The following is a 14,730-nucleotide window of genomic DNA, read 5'->3' as shown; positions in this document are numbered from 1 at the left end:
CCGCTGTGTTCTGCTCTCCGGCCCCTCTCGCCCTTTGAAGATTCCCCATTGTTTGGGCTATTAACATACTTTCGGGGTGGATGTTTATCTTTTTTGAAACTTTTACGGCAGGCGCATTGTTAAAGAAAACCCCGAGAAGCTCTTTGCAAGCGAGCGCAACCGGCGCCCTTTGGTGAGCGTAATGCAGCTCCGAGCAGCTCTTCCCTTTATTTGATCAGCTTCTAATACCTAACAGTTCTGTAAGTAAACATTTATAGATCAAATCAAAAGCTCGCAAAAGGAAGCACTCTCGATAGATTAGAAGCTAAACTGATCTAAATTAGAAGAGATGCAGAGATAACCTTGCCTGGCTAAAAAGCATATACTATCGGTTGCACGCAGATAATTAAATGAATGAGCCCCTTTCTATTGAACAACTGATGTGCAATTGATAAACTTAATTAATAATTAACTTTTTAATTAAATATCAATTTAAAACAAGTGTGGTAATATGCCACTTGCATTTAATTTTGCTGCCTTTTCTTCATTAAAGAAGCATCACTGGAGTTACAGGTATCTGTTCGAGATGCCTCTGTGCACTGCACAGGGAATAAATGGCTCCACTGGGCACTTGCCAGTGAAGGGATGGTGATAAACAACAGCAACCAGAGACAACGCCAGCATGCAGCTTCTGAGAGGCAGAAGGAACTGCAGATAAAAGGCATGTCTCCTACCATGGCTTTCTTAGCAGCAGAAGGCCTTCCTGGGTTTCTGTATTTGTTTGCGTAAAAGAGGCTGCGATTGGTTTGGAAGAGCTGAGCCCTTGTAGCAGCTCTTTGGGAGAAAGGTCCCTCCATGGCTTTATGAATGAAGTGGCTGGATGAAGCCAAGACTGAACATCCACTTCCATCAGTTATTGCCTTGTTTCAGCAAAACAATCCCTAATAAGCAAGGGAAAGCTGCGATCTTTTTGCATGTGTCTTCTCACATGATGCCTTAGTGTAATTCCTATTAGTGCTAATGGGGTAATTGGCTCCCCTCAATGTGAACTCCATATAATGCATCCATGTAACTTGATTTGAGAGTGTAAATCCCATTAGCCTGAATGGCGATCTTTTCTGCCTCTAATTTACCCATTTGATCCTGCGAGCACTAACAGCCGATCTCGTCTCCCTTTGAAAGCGATAAATAGTCATCCGACTTCCGCTAAATGCTGTTTGCAAACGTGCAGGGCGGTATCACACCTCCGGCATGGTGCCCCTCTCCGTGCCCCCCCTTGCAAACATCTGTGCTCAAGGGACGCCGCTGCAGGGCTGCCAGCGAGCGCCTGCTTTTCGTCTGGCTCCCTGGGCAGCCCCGGCTCTCAGCCACCTTCGGGATGGTTCCTTCCACCTTCCTAGCAAGCGTTTGCAAGGAGCAAGGCAATATGCACACAGCAGGAAATAGGGTTTGCAAACTGCAGGGAAAAAAAGGTGAAAGGCTGCAAGAAGCATTTCCACCACCCCTGTGCCCACTAGCAACAGAGGGAAATATTTGAGCACCTCGCCGAGGATGTAAGGAAATTTTTCCGCTGCAGTGGAGGATCTGGGTGAAGATTAAGGGTAGCTATTTTTTCTGTTCGCGTCTTGATTTGTTTCCAACTGAAATAAGTAGGGTAGAGGATAATCCAATGGGCTTTACACTGTCTGTCTGAAGTGTGGGGCTTGAAGCCAATTGGAAATGACTCCTCAGAAGGTACCATCTTGGACAGCAGACACCTATCCGGTTGGAATACACCGCCGATGAGAGGATGATTTCTTTTCCTGCTCTGCCTCATAAGAGGATATTCTTGCTTCTCCACATGTGAAGGGAAGATGGGTCCCTCCCGTGGGGAATGTTACTGCTGGCCACCACTTCCTTTCTGAAAGCCCCATTTGAAAAGGAGGAAATAGTTGGTGGAGGAAGTTCCTGAAAAGGAATCTTTCAAATCCTTATTTTTGTCAGGTTTTTTTCAGGGGACACCCAATATGATGGAAATAATTGGTGTTGCTGCCTCAAGTGATGGAAAAATTGCAGAAAACTGCAAAGGGTGTGACAGCAAGAAAACCGGCTTATTCTCCATTTATTGTACAATATTTATCATCAACCCATTTTGTATATTTTGCTTTCTTTTGTGTAATCTTATCATCACTGGGGTTGAAAACGATGTGATTTTTGCTCCTTTGAGTAGTTGCCAAAAAAGCACTTACGTCGGAGTATTAGTGTATCATTTGGCTAGCACATCACATAATGGTTTTTTTACAGCAAGTATTTAACCGTGTTTTCATCCTGTGGGAAAGAATGATGGGTCTGTTTTGTAAAAATAAGACCTTGTGGCAATGTGGACATGCAAGAGATAGAAACATAATGCAACAAATTAGTTTCAACACACAGAAATGAAGTAGTCCAGGCTCCATATACATTCAGCGGTGCTGGTTTCTCTCTCTCTCTCTCTCTCTCTCCCCCTTTTGTCTCTCCTTTTGTCTCTTGTTTTTGAAATATATTGTTGGATTTTATGGGAAAACTTTGCAAGCAGAACCTATTAGAATTCAGCCAGCCACCTACTTGGTTTGGGCATGCAAGAAGATGTTATACACATACATATGTTTGTGTATATGTATGCACACATATAGTTAAAATAGTATTTGAGTGCATGTAAGAGAAGGAATAGTTATGGATGCTATGCAGATATGATCAAATTCATCCATTTTGTGTGACTCGGTGCAAGCTCATGGTGTTATATCAGGAACCAAATTAGCTTTATTATATCTTCTTAGCAAGAAGATGCTTCAGTTTTTAGCAACAGACAGTATTGTGAAGTGGGAGAAATCTGATCGTCATAATGTCATCACAGAAAATGAAGACCTAGAGCAAAAAATAATTTGTCTTTAGGCACTTCAGAAATAATCAAAGAGTTCATCATTACAGTTTCAAGTGATCCCATCAAATCTCTTCCAAATAGCAGCTAAGTGAATCTCTATCATAACTTGAAACCCGCCATTAACTTGAAAACCATTCACGCTGCGATCTACATCTTCCCAATCTGTGTTTTATAACCTGCGCAAAATAATGGTCATGCCCGCCACTGTCAGAAGGAAAGAGGGGGGAAAAAACGTTGCTGTTATAAAGTTCTCCCATTTCTAAACTTTATTCTGTTTAATAAAATGTCCCAGTGAGTTGTGACTAAGATTTCATTTTCTTTGTATGTAAAAATTCATCTCAGCTTTTGCCAAGCAATTCTGTGATACGTTTGATGTCCATCTTCCTTCTTCCTACCAGCTACTTACCCTTTTGTGCAGTTGCATGCACACTTGTATTTTGTCATGTCTGAATTCAAACCCAGGGTCTGGAAATGCCAAGTACGTGCCTAACTTTACTGAGTGAGAAGGAGTGGAGTTGAGCATATGGCTACATGATTTCTATGTAAAAAAAAAAAAAAAGTGCCATTCAGCAAATTTATTAGGGCTTTGTAATGAGTTATCATCAGTAGCTGCAGTAAAATACAACTCAAAAAAAAAAAAAAAAGTCCATACCAGAGACTTTGTGATGGAGCGGGCTTTTTGTGTGTCCTTTGCTTGCTATTTTACAACATTCCGTAATCCTGGCACTTCCAGAAACATCTACAACTTGTTCTCCAAAAGCCTTTCATCATGGAAGGTGCTGGACAGCCACAGTGCTTGATGCGAGCCAGGGTGCTCAAAGCCTGCCCTTTGGGCGTGTGGGTTGTTCCTTTGAACCAGTGGGGTTTTATAGCACGAGCATGCCTAGGGAGGGTTTCTCCAGGCTGTGTTAGTACTTCAGGACAGGGACTATCCTGTTTTGAAAAACAGGAAAGCCCCTTTTTTATAATGCCACCCTGTTGCACAACAGTAACAAGCCATTAGAAAAATGAGGTGGGAGAGGGGATGAAGACTGTCCTGTCCCACTGAGGAGGATGCACAAGCTACAGCTTTCAGAAGGAAGAAGTGCCCAATGGCCCAGCAGTGTTTTCCTAATCAGTGTGCTCTCCTAACCAGTTTTGCTCTGGTTGTGAGTAGATCTTCACCTTTCCTGTGCTGTAAGAAGAGTGATTAAAGGCAACTGAGAGAAGGTGAGTCAACAGTGACTAAAGACCATGCATAAATTCCTAACAAATGGCTAGCAGGGGAGATAAATAGCAGAAACATGAAGCAGCCTGACTTTACTTTGAGTAACGCTTTATCTTTGCAGAGACGTCACTGCTGTGTTATATCATTTCCTCTCCAGATATGGCAGTGGAGGAGCAAGACCTTCCCATAATGGGGCAGCGCAAGGTGATTGGGATGTTTTTCATGGCTGCCTTGGGAGTGCCATCGGCCATAACAGAGCAAAGACTTGGAACAGGAAAAAATACAGGGAGAAGAGCTAATAAATGACCTTTGCAATAGTGCGACCAAGTCAAGCCCACCAAAAATGGTAGTTGAGGTAAATGTTTGCTCAGGAGCTGTGTCCTGCCCGCAAGGCATAACCGGGCAGTCAGCTAGATAGGAGCAAACTTGCAACACTGGATTTTTTTGGAGGGCTTGTGTTATCCCTGATAAAAATCTTGTTGGTATTTGGGGCAGAATGGCTCTGCTGGACACTTTGTTTGGCTTTCCCTATGCCTTTCCATTACCGCTCTGACAAAATCACGGTGTTTAGTTATTCTTGCTTCAGATAAAATGCTCTGGCCCAGGTACCTGTCCTTGAACTTGTGGGTGTCCTTCTCTTTTGCAGGGTCAGATCCTGTGCAGCCCCCAAATGTGTGCGCCACAAACGCAGCAGTGAGCATTGCCACAGGGCTGTGCATGTCTAGTGGTCCTTGTAAAAGTCTCCAAAATAGATGTCTTGTGCAGAAAGGAGTTTAAACAAAATGAGCTTCTAGAAGAAAATCTGCCTATTTGATTTTTTTTTTTTGGAGAAACACCCTCCTTCTCCCAATGAATTCACACTGATTTGGGGGAAATATGCTCTTTTGCAAGATGGCAAGAGCTGAAGGACTGTGTGGAGCCTTGTGTTCCATCAGAGTTCAAAAAGGTGAGTTCCCATGAGATGGAAAGATTGGTTTTCTTGTTTAATGTGGTCTCTTCTTTGAAGTTAAGGATTTGAATGGCCCATTTCTCATGATTTCTTTTGTTTTGTTTTTCCCCCTAAATATGTTTATGTTATTGGTTGAAATATTTTCTTAGCTTTGCTTATTTATGCCTGTAGAGGGTATCATTTAGGTAAGTTCTTATTTCTTGAATTATCCACCTACAATTATGAATATGTAATAGGAGGAACATGCCTTGTTATAAAATAGTTATCTAACATAAAGTTACAGTGAATGTGTTTGCTTTGCCTGTTTCTTCTTTGTGCCGACTTTCCATGAATATTCTGGTACATGCACAAAATTATGTGTGTACATATATATATATACACACACACATAGGAACACGGGTGGCAACAGATACAATAGGCTAATGGTAGAAAACGTTAAGGGGTAGGGGTCGGTTTTAATCTCTTTTTAGTGTATTTCTCTAAAATTTTGACCAACTAAGTGTGTGTAAGCAATCCCAGGACAGGTAATTTCACTCAGATGAAGGATTTTATTTCCAGTTTTCAGATGACAAATGCTCAGATGAAGGATTTAATTTCCAGTTTTCAGATGACAAATGCTGCAATGAGTGATGCCAGTAACAAAAATTAGTTGCAGAAAATTTAAAAGAAAAAAAAAAAGTGTATCCAAACCATTGCACACTTCTTATTGGCTGTTTGCAGGGTAAAAGCAAATTCATTAAATAAATAATTTGATCCAAACGATTTGTCCAGTAGTTGATGGAGCTAACAGGGTGTCTGGACTTGTCTAGTGGTTTGGTTAGAGCAATAGTGGTGAGGAGAGTGATGTAGAAAAGCTGTTTATTTAGAAAGCTGCTCTCCACTCTGCTGAGTAGGAAACTCCAGCAGTCTCCCAAGATGCTATTTTCTTTCCTCAAAATTTCCGAGCCAGCATGGCCACACATGGATCCGACGTTCAGTGGAGAACAGCTATGGCCGATGGGTGCGGTGGGGCACAATGTGCCACCGAGTGGCATCGGGGCTCTGCACGTCCCCTGCGAGGGTGTCAGGAGAGCTCCACGCTATCCCCTCTGCTGTGGTACAACACACTGGTTCCCCAGAGGGAAAGGAGGTCGTGGATGATGCTCAGAGGTTTGTTTCGGTGCTTCACAGTACATGAGCCTCAAGGGATGGCTGTGGGCTCCTGGTGCTCTGGGGACATCAACCTCACCACCTGTGCTGGTTAGAAAAGGCTTTTCCTATCTGAAAATAACCAGCTGGTGTCTGGAGTCTGCTCATGGGAGCATGTGTGTGATGTGTAATTTGAACTTGATTATGAGGGCCCTGTAACCTCTCCTGGAGCCAGTGTTGCCTTCCTGGAGCCGGCTCCCGCTCCCCCAGGTGACTGGGCGGTTGCACAGCTGGGCACTGGTGTGCCTTGGACCTGCACCAGGTATGCTCCAGCCTTCCTCCAGGGAGTTATCAGGCAGAGGTGACTCCTGGGGCATCATCCTCTTCTAATCGTTCTCCCTTGATGCCTTGCATCAAGCTGCTTACACCCATTTGCTCAACAACGGCTGAAACTTGACACTGACTAGGATGAGCAAGGAAGGGAGAGACCTGTTGTTTCTGAGGCTGAATCTGCCTTGCAAAGCTTGATGCTTGCTGCAGAGCCCCTTGGGGAACCTGTCGCTGTCTTGGGATGATGCTGTTGTGAATGGGACCGGGTTGGGAATTTGTTTCTGGATCTTATCTTCCATGCTTTGGAAATATTTGGGTCCGCAGTGCTTGGTCAAAGAATGGCAAGGAGAAATTGTTCCTTGCCTACCACTTAGGTGTGCTGTATCACGAGACCTTTCCCAGTCCAGGCTTTGAATGCAGCTATTGAGTTAGAAGAAAAGTGGTACTAACAGGGAGGTTGGCTAATGTGTTTTGGTGTTGATGCCATCACCAAAATGCTGAAGCGCGAGTCATATTGTAACTGTGTTTGTGGGACTGGCTGAGAAGCATTTCCACACAGCTCCAATGAACTATGTTCATCTTTGGTCCCACTTCATAACACGGAAATCAGAGTGGTTTTGGCGTGTGCATTTGGAAAACCAGGTGCAGCACTGATCCAGTTTTCATTTCATCCAAATAACCAGAACTCAGAGAGAGAGGGTTTAGCAGAAATGGGTTTGGCTGACAATGAGAGGAACCCAGTAAAATTTCTCCAGCACCAACAAACTTCCCTGGCCTTACACATAGTTCAGAACCATCTCCCAAACTCAGGGACCCCCTTGGCTATGGGTTTTATGTGTCACAAAGGCTGGCTCTGACAAACATTTTTAGAATCACCATCTGTCAGCTTTTCCTTCAGGGAACCCCATTTACAATAGCTTGTATCCAGGCCATGTGCAAATCCCACTGGGCTGAAACTTGGCCCTGCGCTAGGTTGGCCTGGATGCAATTAACAAACACAAAATTTATTCAATTTAGTTTGGCCAAAAATATAAGATTCTTTTGTTTGCAGATGCTGAAGTTTAGATGCCTTTCCAAACTTATCAAGGACAAGGGAACTACTTTGGAGAAAATAACAGCCAACCCCAAAGTCATCCTAGAATTCAAATTGAACCAGAAACCTAAGCACTGAGTCGTTCGTGGAGCTCAGGAACAGAGACCATTTTTTGATTAGTTTTCACTGCTGTCTCTGAACTTCATTGTTCTAGTTGGGCTTCAGACAGAAACATCGGAGGAAGACACCCAGCATTTGCAGCATTGGGGGGGCCAGCAGGAAGCATCAGATATCACCAGGGAATTCTTCAGTTCCAGGAGGTTTGGAGAAATGTCTGACCGAAATCACAGAGCATGGAGGCCAGGACTGTCATGGGAGCGCGTCTGAATTGCTTTGGTCTGGAGATCTGTCTGAAAATCTTGTAAGATCAGGATCTGTCCCTCTTGATTTTCCATCCAGGCTCTCCATTTTTTAGGTCTTATCTGCCAGACTCGAGCATGATAAACCTCGTGGAGCCTGATTTGTCTGCCTCAGAAAGATGAAGGGCTGAGTCAATCCTTCTGCTTTCACATCTTTGTTTCCCAGCTTCCACAGAAGCACCAGACCACTTAATTTATTCCCATCATCTGTGCAGGTACTCTGTGATTATAAAACAAAATTCATGCCTAGGACGCGGGCCTTCTTCGAGCACTTTTAACCCCTCACCACCCATCTCCTCCAGTGACCACTGGTCCAGGGAGGGAGCAGAGCCTCTAGCTGGGCTGAGTGGTGGGATAGAAGCTAAAGGAGAGGTTCTCTGCACGTACCTAGCAGCAAGCAGGCCTGCAGCCAGCAGCTAACGCAGCATAACAAGGATTTCACGTAAGCACTGATCAGCACTGTGTAAAATCTTTGCGTGTATTACCTCCCCCAGGTCGCTTCACTCTGAGAGAGAACACCGGAACATTTCACAAAGACCTTTTTTTGCTAATTAAGGAGAAGCTGCCCCAAACATCTCCACCAAAGCGAAGACCCAGAGGTGCTGGGGACATCTGGTCAACCCTCTCCGTACCTCCCAACCACCCCTGCCCCGCCGCAGGCGGGGTGCCATGCAGCCACCCAGCGCCCGCCGCTGCCGGGTTAGTTAGTATGCTGGGGCTGTGCGGTTCCTCTGCCATCTTCATTCACCTTAGAAATGTGGAGTTTGAATGGTTTATCTCTATTAATCACCAGCTCAAAAAGCTTTGTACACCAAGGGCCGCAGATAATTAACTTCACTATACTGCTTGTCTTATCAGTATCAACCTCTTGTCCTCCTGTGAAATAGTTAAAACCATCAGCCCCTTTTTACTTTTCCATTTAACTCTAATGCTTTAACACTGATGTTCTAAATGGCCCCGCGATTCATACTTATTAGACAAACCTTTCTTTCTGCATCTCTTATATTTTTTGATAATTGGCCATGTACGTTTCTAAGGGGCTCAACAGCTTTTCATGCCACTATACTAATAATTAAAGGTTTCTCACAGCCTTTCAGACTTCTCTTTACCTTCTTTTCTTTGATAAGTATAATTTGCTGTTTAATTTGGGGGCGGGGTGGGGAGGAAGAAAAGTAGTAGTGAGAGGCCAACTGAATAGGAAAAGGCTTTGTTTAACAAAATTCACTAATTTTAAACAAATCTTCACCGCTTCCCCATTTTTGTCCCTCCTCTCACTGGAGCTGCACTGCAAAGAAAGGAGAGGGGGAGGCGAGGCATGGTGGAGGCAGGAGATGGGGGTTTGGTTCCTTCGGAGCTGCTTGGTTTAGCCCTTTGCTGTGCTCATGTCCTTCTCCCCACCACTCGTGCCTCCCCAGGAGCTGATGTGGGACTAGGCCCCTGCTCCACTGGGGACGGTAGCAATTGTACTGCCTGGTCGTGCCAAGGGAGGCTACAGTACACAAGTCCCTCGCATTGTGCTGTTTCATCTCCATGTCCCAGGTTGTTTTTAAGAGACTTTTCCTTCCAGAGGCTTTTTTTCTTAGCTCCGTCAATCTGCTGTTCAACTCCCCTGTCCTACCTAGCTCTCAAGGGGCTGAATCTGGGTGTTTATGCACCTGATGCTTATGCTATCCAGAAGGATTGCCCCATTTTGTGTGGTTTTGTCCCTTGCCTGTCTCTCCCACAAACCCTTCCTGTTCCAAAGAGCTTTCCTCCCTCTGCTGCTTGCATTATTTGAGTTTTTCCTTTTGTGTCACTTGGTTTTGTGTTTGTTTTATTTTTAATCCAGGTTCTCCAGTGCCTTCTCTCCTCCTGTTTTCGGGTTCTTCCCATCTCAGCTCTTTTCTACCATTGTTCCTGCTCTGGGACCCTGCTGGGGGGTGACTTTGCTGGGGGCTATCCTTGGCCCAAGCGATAGAGCCATCCCCTGTGGAGAACAAGCCCAAAGGGTTCCCCGGGGCATTGTCCTGCATCCATGGAGAACACAAGGACAAAGAGGCTTTTGGCCATCCTGCTGGATCTTCTCTCAGTGCCAACCCTGGGTGAGTACCACCATGCCAACAGATGAGAGACACTGGGTCTGAGGGAGCCCCGTTGCTGCCACGGCCAGCTCTGCTTCCCCAGGTGCCGCCTGGCTTGGGAGAGGTGTTTGGGGGCTCTTGGAGGCAGGGGCATGGGCAAGGATGGGATCTGGGAACAGAAACTGCTGCTATGACAGCCTGTTGGGCTGTGTTCGCACAGGTGAGGCCACTTGAGCTCAGAGGCCTGTGTTCTCCACTAAAACTGCTCTGAAAAATGTTACCCAATAGCTCCCGTTCTAATTTTTAAATTAATTCTCTCCAGCTCCCTCTTTCCGTGCGTGTAGGCTCAGCAAGCATTATTGCTCGTGTGGGACATGTGCTAGTGTACATTGCTAAGCCCCAGCTCCTGGAGTCGTGCAACGGGAGGCCCGTTAGCTTTCCTTCAAAAGAAAACATTTCCAATGTTTTGCAGAGAAGGATGCATGTGTGACCCCAGTGCTCTGAAGTGCTCGCTCAGAGACAAACACCCAACACTTTGTTTTAAGACCTGTGAGTTTTACACCATCTCTCGATGTGGGGAGGAGGTGGGAGCAGAGGGAAGAGCTGATCATAAATTTTTTCCTGTCGGAGATGGGCAGCGTGGTGTTGTGCTCCTCCAGCCGACACACAGCGGCCGCTTCTTATCAGCCTCAGTGCCGAATTACAAAACAAGTTCATGCAGAAGTCACTCAGGTTGTTGTGCGTGGGTTTTGCTGTTGATGTTGGGTTTTGTTTTGGTTTGTGTTTTGTTGAGCAAAGAATTCATACAACCTGTGACCTATTCGGGATTTGTTCTCCAACAGGGGAGGAAGAAAATGGCCAGAGATGCTTCTGTAGCAAATAATTCATCCTGTCCTACTTGCATGGGTGCTAAGTGACCCCTTTGCTCAGCTCCTGCTTGGGCTGGGGGGGCGAGCGGGATGCCTCCCCTATCTCCGTTAGCTGCTGGGGGTTAATAGGGGCACTCGACACACACAGGCAGGCTCTAAGCAGGGTCAGGGGGCAGCCAGCACATTGCGACCTGAAATCTGACGGCTTTTACTCATTCTAGGTTAGCTGACCCCATTTCTCCCTGGGTAACTGCCTTGCCCTGTGCCCACCCTGGGGCACACAGTGCTGCGGGAGGCTGGCCTGTCCCCACTGAGCTCTGGGGACAGCAGCGACCCCCCTACACGGATGCACTCTTCGCCCTCATATTCCGTATCCCAAATCACTAGCCAGTATCACAAGGGGAAATAGAAAGCAGCAGCGGTTGTTTAACAGCTGGCCCCTGCTCCTCTGCCATCTCGAGCAGGACAGCTCGAAGCTGCTCAGCTCCGGATGATTTATTTGTATTTATACCCACCAGGCTCGGTGCTGTGCGGCAGCACGACCACGGGGACCTGGCAGCGTCTGGGGTGCTGCAGGGCAGGACCTGACCCTGACGTCCCCCTGTGTAACAACCCGTCCTATCCAGGGATTTATTTTCAGCAACTTTGTGATGCAAACAGCGGTAAGATCTCTTCCTGAGCTCCAACCACCATCCCTGGCAGTTCTCACTGATGCTTCAGTTTTCTCCCTTTCCCCTGAGCCCAGGCTCCGAGGGCAATTCCCTTATCTCTGCCTGTTTTGTTTTGGTATCTCACGCAGCAGAGTGTCTCGAGGTGTCTCTCCTCCTTCCTCCTTTCCAGCTGTCTGTCTCCCTCCATCACTTTGTCACCCTCAGCTGCTTGTTAGTCTCTGCTTCCCTCCTTCTTCTCCCTAGTTGGTCCATTCGTCATTTTTCCTCAGTAGTCCAGGCTTCTTTCTCTCCCACTTCTTCTGTGTCTTGTTTCTCCCTCCTTTCTCTCTCTTTCGTTTTTCCCCCCTAGTGTCGGAACTTCTTTCTTTGATTCCCCCCGCCTCCACCTCCCACCCTTTATAGTGCTGTTATCTGTGATTTTGGCAAAGAGCACATTTATTGGGGAGGAATATCCCCATGGCAACGCAGCAGATGGTGACTTTTGATTAGCTTGGCTTTTTTTTTTTTTCCCCCGACTGCCAAATCACAATCCGTCTTTGAAATTAAATCAGGCTGTGATAGCATCAGTTGTTCTGGAGAGGGGACGAGAGAGAAACAAGACTGAAGTATTACAGCGGGAGCCAGGATGTAATGCAAATTCGTGTTTTTTAACCCCAGCAATAAAACCCCCCTGTTCATTCCGGGAGCAGGAGGAACCACAAGAGAGGGAATAATAAAACTAAAAAAAAAAAAAAAAAAAAAAGATTTTGGAAGAAAAACCAACATCACCCCACATGGGCTCCTCACTCTGAGCATGCTGGTGTTTGTCTCTGTAGGGCTGGTGTCGCCCCTCACCAAGTCGCCAGTGGTGCCGGGCTTAATCCTGTGGCTGTTTGAACACTGTTGAGGATTTTCCTCCCGTCATGGGCAATGGGAAGAGGCCAGGTTCTCAGCTGAGCGATTTGAGCAGCTATTTATTAACGGGGTGCGGCATCCAAAGCGGGGATGAAAGCATGAGCAAGCAGCTCCTGGAGGATGGTGGAGGAGGGAGGTGAGGGGAGTTTTGGGATAAAGCGGGGAGGCAGAGGAGCTGAAAGGGGCAGCTGGCATCGGCGAGCCAAGATGTTGAGGGATGGAGGGCATGGGAAAGCGAGGAGCTGTCTGTAAGGACACCAGGGAGGTCTGTGCCTGGGGAAGGAAGGGCACAAAGCTGTTGCCAGCCATGAAGAGCGAGTTGCAGGGCATAGCCCCGTGGTAAGATGGGGAAGCAGATACCGGCGCCAGACAGTAAAGAACTTTCTTGAACGCCTCAGAAGTGGGTGGTATTCGAGTCCCACGAGCTCTTTCGCCTTGTGCCTTCTGGAGGGTGACCAAAGGTGAATGCAATTGAGCGCTAATCATAGCCGAAGATAAAGGAGGGCTTGAAAATGAAAGCTGTGGAGAGGAGATGACTAATGGCCCGGCCATTTCGTGGGAACTGACGCGTCGGCTCAGGCTGCGAGTCTGCCGGGCTGCTATCTCCAATTACTCATGTTCCCCAAGCAGGAGTTCAGAAAGCAGTTGTCTGGTCTCCGTGCTGGCTCCTTTGGATACAATGAGGTTAGAAGTTATGGCTGAAGGTAAATAAAGAGTCACATCCAGTTTTGGTGAGGCTCAGCTGAGGATGGAGGGGTTTCATCAGAAGCTATGCCCTTGTGGCCTGCAAAATCTTTGAATATATGGGGTCATCCTGTTCTTTATAACAAATAATTGAGGTGTTCCCACTACACTTCCTGGTACGTAGTCCGTGCTCTCCCGCTTACTTGGAGCAATGGGCCTCCACCGTGACTCTCCCACTGCATTTTTAGTCAAACCAGTGCCTTTTCCTGCTATTGCTCCAGGGGACTCTGCAGGCTGTCTTAAGTTCTTCCAAGATAAGCTCTCTGGCCAACAGATAAAATTTTGCTGCAGATGTTGCTTCTGTTGGAGAGCTCAGTTCAGGAACGTTTTGTGTACGCCTGGTGTTAGATCTGATGTTCTTTGAGGAGAAGAGATGGTTTGGGTGCAGGGGATGAGTCAGGTAGGGATGGCACTGCAGCTTAATTGCCAGGGGATATCCCAGGGCCTGATTCTTCCCCTTGAGATGATGGCACGAGGGAGAGCTCCAGTCTGCAGTGGCTCACATGTCAGTGGACAGCATGGGAGAAGCGTTTCCTGAGCACTCTGGGATCTAAACCCCTTACAGGATCTCAGGTGGCTACATAGGGGAGGTTAACCCATGGGCCACTCTGTTTAGGTGGTAATCCTAGTTTAGACAAGGGTTTGTAGCTGCTGGGCATTGCTTCTCTCACGTTGGTCAGATGGCTGCTGCCCAAATGGCTTAGCTCCTTGCCCCGGGCGCCTTGCCAGTGTCTGCCTGCCCTCAAATCTCTCCCCCCACCATCTCCCCTTGCAAGCACCTTGCAAGCGTGCTCTTCTCTTCCCTTCCACACGCCCCCAGCAGAAAAACAGCATCTGTAGGAACCGTGCGTGCCGTGCCTGCGTGCTCTGCCCCGCGGTGCTGCCCTGCCCAAGCCGGTGACCCCCGGCGGGGTGCGGGAGCTGCCGGTGGCTGCGAGCCCACGCTGCCCTGCGTCCTGCCGGCACGGCGTGCGTGTCCCGAGCAGTCCCAGCACGAGCCTGGCATCCGCAGGGCTGCGATCCAGGCCAGAGAAGCTGCACAAAACAAACCGGCTGTGACACCGCGGCAGCGCGCTCGAGCCTCTCCGGCTTGACACTGCATCGTTGTATATTGATGCCATGACACCAGCGCTCAAAATAGCACCGGGACAATTTGATTTCCTGCAGATCTCAGGATGGGGTCATAAAAACGGAGACTGTTCTGGAGAAATGGGATAGGGTGGAAATGTTTGTAGTGACATCACAGCCGCTTCCATGCCAATGGCCTCCTACTGCTGCAAACATGTGATTGTGATTTTGTTGCACGCTCCATCAGAAGAGAGCCAGGCTGGCCGGGGAGGGAGAGGGAGGAGAAGGGACGGAAATATTCAGTTCTTGTATCTTGATTCAAATATCTGACAATAGCCTTGCAGCCCGGGGTGCTGAGTGATCAGGAGTGGGGCTGTGGAGCTGCTGCCAGATCAGGGGAGCCCAGGGGTTTGCAGAGCACGACTGGGGGCTGGATAAGGACCTTTGGCTTTGTGGCGGAGGATGCTGCTCCGCATTGGG

The 14,730-nt window shown here is 47.4% G+C and overlaps 1 protein-coding gene across 1 annotated transcript in view; it reads left to right on the top strand.

Annotated features, from left to right (window-relative positions):
• Window positions 1-14,730, top strand: part of LOC310880091 (uncharacterized protein) — a 155,981-nt gene that overhangs the window by 87,346 nt on the left and 53,905 nt on the right. The window contains exons 20-23 of the mRNA XM_083795398.1: window positions 4,243-5,031; window positions 9,773-10,025; window positions 10,477-10,553; window positions 11,392-11,535. The gene's annotated coding sequence lies outside the window, so the exon portion shown is untranslated. The remainder of the gene's footprint in view (window positions 1-4,242; window positions 5,032-9,772; window positions 10,026-10,476; window positions 10,554-11,391; window positions 11,536-14,730) is intronic.

Source organism: Anser anser (genome assembly GCF_964211835.1).
Source record: "Anser anser genome assembly, chromosome: 12".
Classification (NCBI taxonomy): Eukaryota; Metazoa; Chordata; class Aves; order Anseriformes; family Anatidae; genus Anser; species Anser anser.
Note: the sequence above shows the minus strand (reverse complement) of the source record. Positions and strands in the feature narration are given on the sequence as shown.